Source organism: Homalodisca vitripennis, chromosome X, assembly GCF_021130785.1.
Source record: "Homalodisca vitripennis isolate AUS2020 chromosome X, UT_GWSS_2.1, whole genome shotgun sequence".
Classification (NCBI taxonomy): domain Eukaryota; kingdom Metazoa; phylum Arthropoda; class Insecta; order Hemiptera; family Cicadellidae; genus Homalodisca; species Homalodisca vitripennis.
This window is the reverse complement of record NC_060215.1, coordinates 6,630,045-6,644,497: the sequence shown is the minus strand read 5'-3', so window position 1 is coordinate 6,644,497 and position 14,453 is coordinate 6,630,045.

Here is a 14,453-nt window from a genome sequence, read left to right as displayed (position 1 = left end):
AAACATCTCAAAATTGCCTTTGGTTCTGAAGCACCTTTCCATGATTCCATGCTACTGTTTTACGTGGTATTCAAAATTTCAAAGAGGCTTTAATTCACTAAGATGAACAATCGGGAAGGCTGCATTCTGCCGTCACTGAAGAAAACATTGATTGAATGAGTGCTATGATCAAAGAGGATATACACTGCACTTATTTAATGATTGAAACTTCCATAGGGATTTGATCCACATCAGCGTGAATAATAGGACTGTAAAAGTCAGAGAAATATTTTCTCGGTGGATATCTCACAATTTGACTCATGAGCAAAAAGCTGAGAATGTAAGAGTCAGCCAGGAGACCTTCCAACTGATTAATAATGGTGATCATCGTATTATTTCCAAAGTTGTCACTGGTGAAGAGATTTATATACTATTTCGTGATGTTGCAACTCAAGGAGAGAGTTTTGTATGGGTGTTTGAGAACGAGGCATCCCCATAACTGTCTAGAAAAACAATCGATGAAGGAAGTAATATGTACAGTGTTTTCTACAGGAAGACAGGGCTGGAGAAGGGTATTAAGCTGGAGGAATAAATGACTGCCATAGCAAGGTAGTACACCAAAAATTGCTTGCCAGAAGTTGTTCCTCATGACTTGATCATTAGGGTTAATATTTTGCACCGCAACAATTCTTCTCACACTGCTGGGAAACTTTGGATTTGTTACTAAATTTCTGTATCAAATTAAAATATTCTTTTTATTAATATGGAGGTTAAAACATAAAAATTGACTTTAGAGAAACTCTCTCACTATGTAAATTAAAATATATCTACAAATGTATGTGCTAATAAAATAATGGGAAACTTAGTGTCCCAGTCTCAATAACTAATTAAAAGTGTAATTCACAACTAAAAATTATGTAAATAATTAAATTTTATGAATTAAAAACTGTAAGTAACCTTTACATTTAATCATGGACTATATCACAAACTCAAATTGTAACCATTAAAAAGAAATTTATGTTGACCCAGGCCCAGGTTTCATTGTGTATATCCTGCAGATTCTCCAGAGGCAAAGTCCGCTGATTGCTGTGGTCATCCCCAAGCTGATTGCTGATCACTGACAGCATAAATTGAAGGTAATCCCTGGAGATCTCTTGGATTCTGATTGTCAGTTCTCCATATTAATACCTTTCTATTTTAATACCAAGCAAATTTTACCTTTTCCTTTCCTCACTGCATCGTTAGCAAAATAAAAAAGTTCTCGGTGAAACTTACTAAGGGAAGGAGATACAAACACTTTAAATTCAGATTCAAAATTATGTTCTGAACCAGAGAGTCCATGTTTAGTTCCTGGAATGATCAAACATTCAACTGTTCTGTTGTTCTGATGTTGAATAACTTTCACTATAACTCCTCAGGGTTTTAAATGATTCTTTCCTTTGCCATATCATTCACATCAGAATTGAGGATAAAAGACACTTTTCCCAACAACGTCATAAACATTTTCATACCCATCTTCTGAGATACGTGAATGTCTACAGAGCTCTTACGTGTATATTGTTGAAGAGAATAGATGTTCTAATTCAACACCACACCAGTGGCGTAGCTACCTTGGGTGGCACCCGGTGCGGAAGTTGGTGGTGTCAATTTTTTCGTGAGTTGAGGAGAAATACCCATGTCCCTCCTCTCAGCTTGGAATTCACACATTTTGTTGTACACTCTCTCTATCTTCTCACTAGACTGGACAATACTGGCACTATCATCTTTACTGTTTGTACATGTTTTAGGTTTATCTAGAGGAGCCATGGCACTGTTATCACTGTGGCCCAGGTACAGACTGAGCACTTTTTATGTTGAAGTATGCACCATTCTCCTCATCATGCCAGCTGGTGTTGTTCATGACTATCACTTAGAATCCAAATATTCTAGAGGGGGAGTTTCTTGTTCAGTAACAATACCTTTATGAATTTTCTTTTTTATTCCGTTCATCCTGAAGTCATATTAATTATTACTTTGAGACACTAAATTTATCTCGCTTTTTGTCTTCAATAAACATTTTTCCTTTTTTGCTGAATTTTTTTATTTTCAATCTAAAGCTGTTCCAAATAAGGCTCTCAGGAGAAAGTGGTTAAATCAGCAACTATTTTTATCTAACCACCATCTGAGCCGTTTGCTTTAGAATATATACTTCTGCCTAAAAGTACTGAATTGAATTGATCATGTTTAAAAGATCTTGTTATTTTATTTATATTTATGGTACGTGTTTGAAGCTCTCAATTTTCTCCTCTGTACTAATAAATCTTGTTATTTTGTAGCTGATGAGGTAAAAAAATCAATATCCATCTGTATGTTGTAGTAATATCTAATCAGAGACCCCAGAGAGTAGTCTAGAATACTCTTTCATTTGGTTTGCATTGCTTTGATGTCTGCTCTGAGTCTTGCATTTTCTCTAATCAAGTCTGATACGGACCAATCTTGAGATGAAACAGTAGCTGCTGAGGAACTGCCAAAAAGTTCTCCAATTTTGAAGTGGAGATTGGAGTGCAGGAGTAGGAGGACACTGTGGTCAGCAACACTCCAGAAGTAAACGATTTAGAAGGTGATACAACCTTCACTTGAATGGACAAGATCTTGAGGAAATTAACTCTGATCTTGCGAGTATAGGCAAATGGTCATTGAGACACGGTCTCAGGTTAAACTCTGAGAAGTGCACAGTACTACATATTGTAGCGCCCAATATTGCATTATTGACGGAGATGTGCAAGTGGAACTTGGAGGTCAATTTCCAGAGATGACTAATACTGCCAATAGTCTGGGCGTTATACTTGATGGTGATCTCACTTTCTCTGATCATATCAACTTTGTCACTCAACTGGCTTTGGGAAGGCTGCAAGGTTTGTACAGGTACAGGTCCATACCTACCAGATGGTGCAAAACTGCAACTTAAAAATTCATTTGTTTATCAGTGTTGCATTACTGTCTTCCTGCCTTTGGAAATAGCATTACCAAAGAAGAAATGCACCGCATCCAAAAGCTGCAAAACAAACTTGTTGTCTACAAACTTCATAGATGTGAGCATGTGTTGGCCTTTCGTGATACTGCTGGTCTTTTACCGCCAGCTTGCAAAATGCAAACTTGCAATCTTGTCCACCAGGTATTAACTCAACGGGAGCCACTGTATCTACTTGAAAGGCATGTAACACGGGGATAGGTCTCTCTGCACAGTACTCAACATGATATTGCACTTTCCAAAAGTGAGGTTGGAAGTTGGTAGGCAAAGTTTTTTCTATTTTGGCCCAAAATTATTCAATATCCTTCCCAATGACCTTCAGCTTCTAGTACCCCCAACTTTTAAAAGAAATTTATAGAAACTGTTTACTTTGAACTTGTAAATTAATGACTGAATTTTGATGTAAATGCTAATTGAATTGTGTTTTTGATAGTTTTAGATATATTTCAAGAATTTTGACATGGGTTATTCTGTAAAGCAGACTTTGTACGTGGATAAAGGCATGATTATTGGTTTATATAATCATGCATTCACAGACGACCTTTGACATTAATGGGGTGCTTGAAGATGTTGTGGTTCATATAGTAGAAAGATAGGAACCAGATTGACCATTCTTTTATCTAATTTTGTCTCCACTGTCGATTCACATGTCTTCTTAGACATCTGTAAACTATTTCTCCTCTCTTCATAACATTACTTTCTCTGTATTTATAATTTCCATAACGGTTTTGTGGCTTTCCATTTTTATTACTTCTATGTTCAAAGTAATGTTTAATAATCCTGGAATTAATAATGGTTTTATATGAATAAATAAGCAAGCAAGCAAACTAATTGAATAGAATATACAGAGTTTCCCAAAACTCTCTATCAATATTTTAAAGTTTTGTCTTGGACTGAAAACAAACCAAAATATCATATTAAAACATTGTTTTTTCAATTAATAATTTTTAATTTGAGACCGGTGTATTCTGATAAGTTGGAACTTGGTATATACCATTATAAACTCGCAGGCAGGTGTTAACTTTCTCAACAGACTGCCCAACTCAATAAAAAAATGCCATTTTGGTGTTACAGGCATTTTATAATACAGGCGAGTTTATGGAATTTGACCGCCCAATTGGAATGACAAACTCCACTGTTTATAAAGAGGGTTACATTGGCAAGAAATAAAAGAAGTGTGTTTTTAAAACTATATGTCTGAATAAGAATTATGAGTTTTTTGAATATGTAAAATTTTTGAATAAAATAAATTGACATTTGCTATGCAATTAAATTATTACATTTGATTTGAGTTTATTAAAATTGGTTGATAAATAAAGGAGTTGATGTGACTTTATAAAACCGAGTACTTGTGTGATTCGTGGAGTCTTTTAATTTCTGAGAGTGGACTGTACAAAGAAAATACACACAATAAAAATGCATACATAGTTACTTATTGAAAAATCACTAGCAAAATTTTTAATGATGCATTAGAGATAAGTGATAGGCCCTGACATTAGAGACAAATAAAAAAAGGTGGACTAAACTGTTTCTATTTAAACAATGTTTGTCAGGAACTAGTTATAAAAACAATATGGAGTTGTGTTGGAGTGAAATATCAAGTAGAAAGTACACAACAATATCTACTACCAGTTTCTCAGTCTCCGGAGCACATTTTAGCTATACATTTAATTTTCTTCCACTAAAGCAGTACCAGAACGGTGGGGTTCCGGAGTGTTCCGTACAACACTGTTCGCAACTTAATATTGCTTGGAACGAACCAGATCTTTAAGAGAGTAAAATAGAAATGAATGTAATACCTTCACCATCAATGTTAATCAGAGAACACATTGAGATCCATCTGCTAGAAGAAAGTAAATATGCAGACAAAGTAATTAAGTAGTTGAACACAAGATTGATCATACAAAAATTTGTTTTAAAAATGTTTTTCAAGGGTTGTTTTGGGCAATTGGGCAACCACTGACAGTTTGTTGCTGTACCTGAGAGAAACTTGAATTTAGATTTAAGTCTTCACCTGAGTGGTGCTGCAAAGGGAAATGCTTCAGCAGAGCGAATTGTTCACTGCAGAAGGGCCCAAGACTTTCATAACAAATTACAACATGAAACTGACCCTGAAAATATTGATAAAAAATATCCTTTTCATTGTTTTTGAGCACATGCAGAATATTTCCCTGCCAGTTGTTCCTGTTCAGGACATATTTGATTTAATTGATTTTGTATTCATGATGTAAAGTAGAACATGAAACTGACCCTAAAACTATTAATAAGGAAAAACATGTCCTTGTCATTACTTTTGAGCATATGCAGAATATTTCGCTGCCAGTTGTATTCCTGTCCAGGACATATTTAATTTAATTTATTTTGTATTCATGATGTAAAGTAGAACATGAAACTGACCCTAAAACTATTAATAAGGAAAAACATGTCCTTGTCATTACTTTTGAGCATATGCAGAATATTTCCCTGCCAGTTATTCCTGTTCAGGACATATTTCGCATGAAACTAAGGAAAAACATCTCCTTGTCATTACTTTTGAGCATATGCAGAATATTTCCCTGCCAGTTATTCCTGTCCAGGACATATTTGATTTAATTGATTTTGTATTCATGATGTAAAGTAGAACATGAAACTGACCCTAAAACTATTAATAAGGAAAAACATGTCCTTGTCATTACTTTTGAGCATATGCAGAATATTTCCCTGCCAGTTATTCCTGTTCAGGACATATTTGATTTAATTGATTTTGTATTCATGATGTAAAGTAGAACATGAAACTGACCCTAAAACTATTAATAAGGAAAAAACATGTCCTTGTCATTACTTTTGAGCATATGCAGAATATTTCCCTGCCAGTTGTTCCTGTTCAGGACATATTTAATTTAATTTATTTAGTATTCATGATGTAAAGTAGAACATGAAACTGACCCTAAAACTATTAATAAGGAAAAACATGTCCTTGTCATTACTTTTGAGCATATGCACAATATTTCCCTGCCAGTTGTTCCTGTTCAGAACATATTTGATGTAATTGATTTTGTATTCATGATGTAAAGTAGAACATGAAACTGACCCTAAAACTATTAATAAGGAAAAACATCTCCTTGTCATTACTTTTGAGCATATGCAGAATATTTCCCTGCCAGCTGTTCCTGTTCAGGACATATTTGATTTAATTGATTTTGTATTCATGATGTAAAGTAGAACATGAAACTGACCCTAAAACTATTAATAAGGAAAAACATCTCCTTGTCATTACTTTTGAGCATATGCAGAATATTTCCCTGTCCAGTTGTTCCTGTTCAGGACATATTTGATTTAATTGATTTTGTATTCATGATGTAAAGTAGAACATGAAACTGACCCTAAAACTATTAATAAGGAAAAACATGTCCTTGTCATTACTTTTGAGCATATGCAGAATATTTCCCTGTCCAGTTGTTCCTGTTCAGGACATATTTGATTTAATTTATTTTGTATTCATGATGTAAAGTAGAACATGAAACTGACCCTAAAACTATTAATAAGGAAAAACATCTCCTTGTCCTTGTCATTACTTTTGAGCATATGCAGAATATTTCCCTGTCAGCTATTCCTGTTCAGGAGATATTTTATCAAATTTTTGTTTCCATGATGTAAGGAAGAACGTCTTATGTTAGCCCTTACAGATATAACAAAGTTCATATTTATTCTAATAATTGTAGAGGGCAAAATAAAAATCACTGTCTCAATAGATTGTTTTTGCTGCTGACCAATTTAGGTCTACTTAAACAAAAAATCGAACCTTCCTTGCCCGAGGACATTCGTTCCTGCCTTGCGACAAGGACTTTGCCATTATCTAAAGTGCAAATAAACATGGTAGATCTGTCAAGAATAATAGTAACGGCAAGCCTTACACGTAAATTTGTTTTTAATGTGACATTTTAAATTTCAAGCAATGGTGAAAGGCGTATTACAAGAAAATTTGTATTTCCAAAGACACTAGAGAGATGCATGGTCCATAAAGTGACAAAATGTACTTTGGAATAAACTCTTTCATACGGATCACTTATAGAAGTCTTGTGGAAGATGCTATAATATCTAGAAACTGTATTGATTCATTAGCTACACATACACATTTGGTGACCCCACTCAAGTTCTTCCAATAACTCAGCTCTAAGCAAGCCTATCAAAGCTTAAAAAACGTAATGATATTAGAGATTTCATGGACTGTCTCTAAGGAGTACGTACAATTTATTATGTTGTAATAAACTGGCCAACAAGTGATGCTAGAGAAGATAGTTATGCACAACAAGAAATTTCCTACACATTTTTCATTATAATACACTTTCTCTTGAAAACATCCTTTTTATCCTATATATGTTTTTAAAAAATAGATAAGGGGAAAAAATAACATATTTTTACTTAAAGTTAAACAAGTAATTTGTACAATTAGTTTCTGTTCCTTTAATCTGAAAGCAAGCTAAAATGTTCTAAAGCCTTAGAACATGACTTAACTGTGGTCCTGTAATTAAGTTAAATAAAATAGTCATGGGCAAGGGGGAGGCTCACAAGGCTCAAGCCCCTCCTCCCCCCCCCCCGAAAATTTAGAAGACACATTAAAATTGCACTCAGTAATTTTTTTAAACCAGACCACTTTTACAAGGTATTGTAACTTAAAAAATTCCAATGAGAAGATTGGAAAATTCAAATGACCCCATGTTTTGAGGTGGTACTTTCTAATCCTAAATCCCCTTGAAATAATTTTATATATACGCCAATGAGACCGGAAGATATCAGTAAACATTATAGGTTTGGTACACAAGGGAGACTGTCCCATACAGACACCTCACTGTTTTGCGCCAAAGATTATGGCCCACTAATTATACCTTTTTATATTTCATCAGGCTTTCTTGTCAAATACACTATGGCTCTGACAAATGCAAACATATTGTTTTGGCAGCTACAAATATTTATCAGTACAGGTCTAGGATAAAGTTGTTATGGCACAATTTATTACTGATAGAAAAGTACTACAAAGTTTAGTTTGAGTCGATTAGAAACTAAGACAATCCTGGTACCACTCATATTGCTGCCATCTTAAAACTTTACACGACATCCAAAAGTGACCGTAGTATTGTAATGTTTTTTGGTTTCACTGTTACTACAATGTTAATTAACACTTACTAAACTATTGTTAATTGTTATGTACTAAATGTTATATTCAAAACAATAATAATTAGTTATTTTGACTAAAACCTAAAATGTTTTATACTATTTGATTATACAGGTATACTCGTATGCAGTAATTCAGAAGTTTATAGATTTTATTATTAATTTAGGTACTACAAATGAAGAAGAATATTTTTGAAAATCTGAACATTTCACACATTGTTATTTACCTTAGATTGGAGTTTTAGTTTTGCAAAAAGTATGCTTTTAAAATACGGAATTTTGAAAAGTACAAACAGAGCATTGCAATGGTTTGCAATATTTGTAACACATTATTCGTTGGAGTCAAGCAGGTAAAAACAACGCATTATGGTGTTTTGTAGAAAAGATACTTAATTGAATAATGTATTTGTTTGTGTATATATGTAGTAAAAGTAACATTTTACTGTGAAATAATTGTATTTATTGAAAGCTGAGAATCACATACAATTACAGAGCCACATTTTAAGACTGCATAAGATAAATCTAACAATTATCAAACTTAACTCTGTTCAGCGCATGTTTTACATAAACTATTTCAATATGTATTAATAAAATATGTATATTTTACTTACAAGTTGTGATTAACAAATCACAATTGCATTGTTCACCTAATATAAAATGTAACATTTTTACTCAATTGCATATTTAATGTAAATACTTCACTACTAAATGTTACAAATTCTATCACTGAGATTAAATAATACTAAAATGGTGTTATTGATTCATGACATATATGAGTGAAGTTTATTTCTACAAGTTATCACTAGTTAATAAAGTTTATGAACATTTAACTACAAGCATGATGTATGAATGGTGTTGTAACTAAACAAGTAATGATTATTATGTTAATATACTTACTACCTGATATTAGTAACAGTTTATTTAATAAATAATACAATTTATTTGTAAATGATTGTGATTATAGTAGTACTACGGCGATTGGATTACGAAAACAAAAGATACAGCATTGTATTATTCATCATTATTTTTAATAATTGAATCAATTTAAAATGTATAACATAAATTTATTTTTTTAACTTATTGTTTAAAATTGTACAAAAATGTGGTAAAATCTTGATTTTTGTTATCGTTTTTAATTATTTATATAGACTTGTATAAGTTGTGAGTCTTATCAATTGTCGGTGATGTACATTCTTAACTACTTGGTAAGCATCTAATATTATAAATATTAATATATATATATATATATATATATATATATATATATATATATATATATATATATATAATACTGTTTCTACTCTGAATATGTATTAGTCTAAACACTTTTGACGTGACAACGTCTTAAATTAGGTTGCGGCTCGGAGTCACTCATGTAAAAGTGTAACGCCCGGTAACGTTACCTTGCCCGTCCAGTGGGTCCGCCGCACGGGATCCGCACGGGATAAAGCAGATAACTGTGGGTCCGCCGCACGGGATAAAGCAGATAACTATGTTTGTTCGTGAAAATGTGGAGTGCTTAGATTCGTCATTTACAACAACTACAACAATAAAGGTAAATAATTGTACACTGATATTTCATTATCGTAAACTATGATTGATTGATTAATTGTTAGATTGACACAAAAGTTGAGAAACTGAGTTTATAGGTTATGTCATACTATTGACAAATGTTGATAGTGTTAAGTAAATTTTTAGTTTAAATCACTCTGCAATCAATCGTAATTCAGTCGATTGAGAAGAAACAGCGCGTATTGCTAGTCAAACATTTAAAATAACAAATTATAACCTCTAACCTGTCATAACAGTGCGACCAAACAAACGAACTAAACCGACCAATCACCACGCGCGGAGTTAGAATTTAACTGTGTTTAGCAAGAATTTCAAATTCCAATTTTAGTAAATGTTTTATTCAACTTTACCATTTACAATAACAAATTTTAATTAATTTCAAATTATGTACAATGTTTTAGTAAACAAAATATATTTCTATAGTTAAAATTTGTGCAATTCTTATTTTCATTCAATTCCTTGTTCCTATTGTGCAATTTAATAATATTCATATCAATAAATATTCTACCGAGAAAAAGACGTTGTCACGTAAAATCTTCGCCCGTAAAACCGACTTTACAGGCAACCATAATTTTTTTATATTTATAATAACATTCCAACTAATTTACTTAAACTTTTAATTTTCCATGTAAAACGTTAAATTAATGAAAAAGTTAAAAAAAAAGATTATGTTATGAGTTTTATTGCAGAAGATGGACACGAATACAGTACTTTTGAACCTCGTTAATACGAACCTCAATAAAACAAATTCCTTGATATGACAAATTTTTACAGATCCCCTTGAAACTTTCATAAGACTCAATGCTAAAACACCTGTATAAAACATAGTAATTAGATAAAAACCTCCATAAGACGGATTTTTTTGTGATTTGGGCTAAGACTGATTAACCTCTTTAAGGCAAATTTGACCTCTTTAGGATGAATATTTTATGCACAAAAGATGAATAACGCCAGTATTAAGCCTCGATAAAATGAACCTTTTTATTAAGAATATCTCGATAAGACGAATTTTTTCCGTAGCTCTTGAAATTTGTCTTATCGAGAATATAAGATTTTTCCGCAGATTGATCTAAGACATTATTTAATATTATATCATTTTTATTTACCAGTTGTAAAACCACATAATAGTTTCAGCCCATTTATTATGTTAATTGCATAATTTATTTTAATAAGTACATTGTCTATCTGATTATCATTTCAGTAAAATGTAAGTTAAGGATATATATTTTACCCATAAGGGAGAGACCCTTAAGGATGATAATTTGTACCATCTCAAAATATTTCAATAAAACAATAACTAATTGTAGTTTATGCGTTATACACTAATGTTAATTATAAAAAAAACATTATTTTAACCGCATACCAGCAATCAACAGTTCAACATTTTAAGAATATAACATATTGATTTACTTACATGAAAACATTAATAAAACATACTTATTATACTTGGTACATTATTGTTAATAGAGTGTATTATAGTTTTATAAAGCACTACTGAGACCAGTCACGTGTTTATTGTCAACTGTAATTTTAAGACCCTGTGCACTGGTGACCATGTTGATTCTAGACCCTAAAAAGTAAACTTAATATGTATTTAAATTCTTATTAGTTTGTTCAATTAGTGCTCTTAATTATTATTCAGTAAAAGTTATACATTTTTGTACTTTATCTTTGGAATATGCAAAATACATACAATTTACAAAAATAAATAAAGAGTGTATCAGTGTTGTCGGCCCGAGTACAAAATGCTACAAGACAAATTCAAATTTATATTACAGCCTGTCCACATGAAATATAAATTTACTGGTCTCATGGTCAAATTCTTTGGTTTAAGGTAGAAATTTGCTAACACATTAAGCAATTTTATTTTCCTATAAAAATGTTCTACTAAAAATTATATTGAGAAGCTTCAAACCGCCAGTTCACTCTAGAATTGGGCGTTAAATTGAAGTAGAATTACTAGACTGGTGGTCACTGATGCTGCTATTGTGGTTAACAATTGCCTGCTGATCTGGAAATATCCTCTTGCAGAAAACTCCACGGTTTGAACATCCAGCTGCATCAAGAACGACTCAAGTTGTCTCTGCAGTATCGGATCTAAGTCTCTGTTGATCAGCTTGCAGATTATTTCTGCTGTCTCGTCCGCCGCTTGAGTGACATCAGAGCTCGAGGAGACGACCAGCAGCAGGAAAGAAATGTGACTGAATATCCAAATTCCTGATTTAACCAGGGCTATTGGATTTCCATACATGGGATACAAGAATAACACGTAGAGGGCTATAGTGACGTGTACAAATTTATAGAAGATTGCACTCATTAGAATGTCACAGTAAAAAGCATTCGCTTGGTCTACAGCATCTCGTAGCATTTGGTAAGCGCTCATATAGAACTTGATCCTATTATTGGAGCCTTGATCTTGGCCATGAATAATATATGGAAGATTCTGGTGTCCCATTGGTTGACTACAACTTTGGACGATTATTTCTTGTTTGATCTTAGCGTTGATGAGTGTGAATCTCTTCGCAATACACTGAGTGACTTCTTGGAATTGAATCAACACACAAATTTGTCTGCAATTCGCAGCCATAAAACAAATAAAGGTTATGATTGGTTGGCTAATTATATCTTCATCTTTTGCCAAGTGCACAACCATGTATAGGTAAGTTCCTTCAGATATGAAAGGAGTAACTGTTAAAATAGTAATGAGTGCAGTGATCTTAATTGTCATCCAACTATCAGGTGGCACCAGTTGCAGACTACGGTCAAATCTCCCAAGTCTACCCAGTGTGTTGCAGACGTCGAGAAACTTTGAGTACTTCCTAGCACAAGTGGAGAACATGACTACTTCCGTCAAAATTGTAGAGATATGGAGTATTTCCTTTGCAAATTGAGTGGTCTTGGTACTTGAATTAAGTACAAAACCTTTCATTACATTCATACTAATGCTAATACTCAGAAACCCTGTTTGTAGTATAGTCATAGTGAAGCCTCTCCAGAACACTGCTGAAGAGAACGTGAGTCTCCTGCTTGTGGCTAATCCTGACGTGTATTTCAGTGGGAACCCCATAAATACTTGGTAAAATTTGAGTGATAGTTCTGAGAGAACAGACATCTTGAAATACTGAAAGTTCTATATCTTTCGTTTGCATAAATGTAGTATATTTGTAATTTATGCTGACTATTAAATATTCGGATGTTTAAATCATGTATTAAATATTTTTTTACAAAGTAACTGTGATATATTCGTTGAATTTTGGTTACCAGTTAAATATTCAAAGATTTTTTATAAATCAAGCTTTTAGCTACTTGCTCAAACCAGTTAAGCACACTATAAACACAAGTTAGCGCTTAGGCCCACTCATGTTCTTGTATATTGGAATCAAGTAATTGGCAAATAACCTTGAAAGGTTCAAACGAATGGTTAATGATAAAATTCAATGTCATTTCTCTATATGAGTGATCCATATGAAGAGTATTTAATATGCACCTAAGTTTTGATATAAATAAGTCCGTACTCACGGCGGGAAAAATGAGTCGTAAATTACGACTTTGCCAGTTCTAGGGTTAAGCACACTATATGCACAAGTTAGCACTTAGGCACACACTCATTCTTGTACATTGGAATCAGGTTAAAGTAATTGGCAAACATTCTTGAAGTGTTGAAACGAATGGATAACGATCAATATTCAATTCCATTACTTTATTAGATTATTTCATATGAAGAGTATATTGCTATAATAAAAAAGGATAATATTTACCTCGTTTAGTAAAAATGTTTCCAGACATGTTCATTTTGATGAATAATTTGCATAAATTACAGTAACTTTAGGTATTAAAATTATTTAATTTATCTCAGTATCTAACTTTTACTACTGAACATTTTACAAGCGCTGTATTACAAATTAATTACTAACATTAACAAACGATATAAACATTTTCTAGTGTAATATGGTCAGAATTGTTATGTACAAATGTAGTTGGATTCCTGAAAAAACGGGCCAGCTTTTTTGGGAGCCAATGAAGATTCTTGGTTTGAAGTTTGTTATTGAGGATGGGCGATTAGAATAAACCCATTTAGAATAAATACTAACTTTGAGATACTGAATCCATAGGTAATAAATACCTTAATATGTTTCATACGATACAGAGAGAAATTACGCAAATAAATGAAAAGAAATTAATGGTGAATTAAGTACGGACTGTTTTTGTTATAGACATGTCTTAAATATAAATTTAAAGCTAGTAAAATTTACTATTACAGGTATACTGCACGTAATGATTCTGGGATGAATCCCAAATTGTTTTGGAATGTAATTAAAATCTATCAGGGAAGATAAAACATTTGTTTCTCATTCAAAAGGTTTTAACAGAATCCGCAAGTGGAACTTCGGGTGGAATTAAAACCATGGAAAATGAGTTTAAGGACTCTTTTTTACCGAAGGATGCAAACGAAATTAAGATTGATGGTTCAGATTACAGGTTAAACTTTAACTTCACTTTGCGAACTGTAGCGGAAGAGAAAAACTTATGAAATAAGTACTGCAGCTAATAATACTGATTATTCGTCCAGAAGTTTTTCTAACAATTTTTAATTAGACAGGTCGGTGGTTTATTTCAATAATTTATTTAGCAGTTATTTTTTTCACTCTTTCGTTTTTAATTTTACAAGTACAATTTGAATTGGATTGAGAATCTGTTCAAATTTAGGACAAAACATTTTACCTTTATAGTCCGTTTTAAC